General features: G+C 42.2%; 1 protein-coding gene across 2 annotated transcripts in view; it reads left to right on the forward strand.

Moving 5' to 3' along the window:
• Positions 1 to 539: 539 nt before the first annotated feature.
• Positions 540 to 2,701, forward strand: part of LOC101856773 (fibroblast growth factor receptor-like 1) — a 74,308-nt gene continuing 72,146 nt past the window's right edge. For both annotated transcript variants that reach the window (XM_005089920.3, XM_005089921.3), the window contains exon 1: positions 540 to 1,529. The gene's annotated coding sequence lies outside the window, so the exon portion shown is untranslated. The remainder of the gene's footprint in view (positions 1,530 to 2,701) is intronic.

A 2,701-nucleotide genomic window follows, 5' to 3' on the forward strand; every position in this document is an offset into this window, starting at 1 on the left:
ACGCAGTTTAACAATAAATGTAATATTAATAACACAATTAATGAAACCGTCGGCAATAGAAACAGTAATCTTAATTAATACAAAGGTGTTGCTTAATTAATACAAAGGTGTTGTTCTCGGCAAGGAGTAAGGCGGACACTGCACATTTTGTTTAAAAATCCGTCCATCAGAAATGTGATGTCGATTTTAAAAGTTGTAAATTTTATCGTTTTGTACTTATTAATGTCATGGGCTACAGATCTAACTGCATGTGCAGAAAAACCTTCATAATTTGGGTTCGAACATCGTTTGCAGGTTGGGCCGAGCGTCGAGCGACTGAGCGTGAGGGCCAAGTGTCGAGAGTTCTGTGTGCCGCCACACTTACCGAGGCGAGGGCCGAGGTGGGGATTTCAGCGTAGCGCCGAGGTAAGCTCGCGATGGCGGTTTCGTCTGTCGCTGGCTCTGCCAAACACATTGGCTATCCTCCCCCCCCCCCCCCCCTTTCCTCCCGTAACAACCTCCTCCCCTCGCACTTCTCTTCACAAAAGTGTCGACGAAAGAGGAGGAGAGAGAGAGTGTGTGTGTTCTTGTTTCATTCTTTCACGCCGATCATAGAATACGAAGTAATAGACTAAGCGAAAGGGAGGAAGAGTAAGGAGGAAGAATGAAAAACCAGTGAGAGGAAAGGAAAAAAAGTTTGTATTTTCTCCCGTCGTGTTCCTTTCTCAACGTTCATCCTTCACGCGCTAATTGGAGGGGCGGGGCTTACGTCTTGTTCCTCGACCAATCATCTGGTAGGGAAACCCCCTATTGGCGTGACGCTAATTAGGTGCGGGGAGGGACCGCGGCCCAGCACGGGTTTGACTAGTAACCTATCAGTAAAAATCAGAGGGGGGAGCCCTCGCTTTCTTTGCTTTGGAGGTTGCGATGATTTCTCACGGAAGATCGAGGAATCGACGGATACGCTTGAATCCAACTTAGCTAATGACATGGACCTGAGTCTACACACGGCGCTCAGTTTCCAGGCACGTCGTGGCGGGTGAACACAGAGGATTTCCCCTGGACACCACCAGTTCGTCTTCAGCTACGGACTCGTGGGCAGGATAGATGGCAGATGGAGTTTCTTTTGTAGACGTTTTATGATTATTTTGTAACTTATTTCAGTTGGAAATTCCTTACTTTGTTTGGTGCAAGTTCTTGCTGTGCCCTGCATCAAGCAACGCTGTGAATTTGACGCAAGGCAATTTGATTCACGTGGATCAGGGTATTGCGAGGCCGAAAGCTTTCAGTTGTAATTGAAAGAAAACATCCACGGATATAATTTGATCCAGACCTTGGCTTGAATGACAGTGATTGCCTCTGCTTAAAATTCCCTCGTGCACCCAGCACGTTACGTCAGCTGGATTTTGTTTGCCATAAGCCTTATATTCAAGGAGACTTGGTTGTAACTTCTACATTTTAGGTCAAACAAATGAGAAAAGGAATTGACCCAACAACCACGTAGCTGTGGTAAAGAACTGTTTCTCTTGTTTGGATTATTATTGTTTGAGGTAAGTTTAAGGGTGTTTGTGTCTGATCAGCGGTTGTTTCACACGCAACGGTGTTATGGTGTTGTTTGTTTTGTTTGTATTTGATCCCAGCCTTTCTTTTTTGTTTGTTGGCTGTTCGCTTCTGTTTATCATGTTTTTGTCGGCTGTCTGGAAATATTATCTCACTTTCCACTCCATCAACACTCAGGAGTATGGAATGGGTTATAAGTGGCTATTAATATTATTGCTGCACTTTCTTTTGCCTCCAAATAGGCCTTTAGGCCTATAATATATTTTTAAAATGTTTTTTTTTTCTCATCTAGACTCTAGATCTATATCGGTCCTTTCTCTCTTAAATAGATATTAGGTACTCCATTGTGTGAAGTACCCTGCATGTTATCGTATCGTTATTACATTACTACACTATTAACACTATTACGCCAGTAAGGGAGGGTACGAACAATGTAAAATTTAAGTACGAGTTTGGTTTTTAGAAATGCACAGTATGCTCTTTAAACAACAACAACAACAACAACCCCTAATATTTACCCAATTGTAATTACATGTATTATTAATCGTTAGATCTACTTTAAATTATGTTCACTCATATGTGGGGATCTTTAGGCAGGCAATAAATCTCATTAATCTTGGGTTAGCATGATTTTGTCTCGATAAGTTAGGCTCGTGGCAAAAGTTAATAGGCTAGAATCTAGATCTATTTATTTACTTAGAAAAATGCACGACTTTGCCATTAGAACAAGATTGCAGCCAAGTAAACAAGCCTAACGCTGTTTAGCAGTATTCTGAAACCATTCTATTTCTGTTAACGTTTCATTTTCCTAAATTATACATCTTGTGACTTTTATGGGTCTGGTTACCGAAACTGCCTTTACTCTTTTCTTTCTGGTTTCTGACACTGCCCCAAATGTCACCGGTTGTAAATAATTGATCTCCGTTTATTGTCACGTTTTCCTCACCTTGTTGTCAACAATAAAAGTACGGCGAATCGTGTACCTCGTGACGCCAGTTCCCCGTAATACTATCCCAGATCAACCCTGGCCTCCTGTATCTTTTGCCTAACAATTACCGCGCTTTTTATTTTGCCATACCCATCAACCTCTTGTCACCTACAAATCCGTAACTCTCTTCTCTCTCTCTCTCTCTCTCTCTCTCTCTCTCTCTCTCTCTCTCTT

The sequence above is a fragment of the Aplysia californica genome, unplaced genomic scaffold, assembly GCF_000002075.1.
Source record: "Aplysia californica isolate F4 #8 unplaced genomic scaffold, AplCal3.0 scaffold00010, whole genome shotgun sequence".
Taxonomy (NCBI): domain Eukaryota; kingdom Metazoa; phylum Mollusca; class Gastropoda; order Aplysiida; family Aplysiidae; genus Aplysia; species Aplysia californica.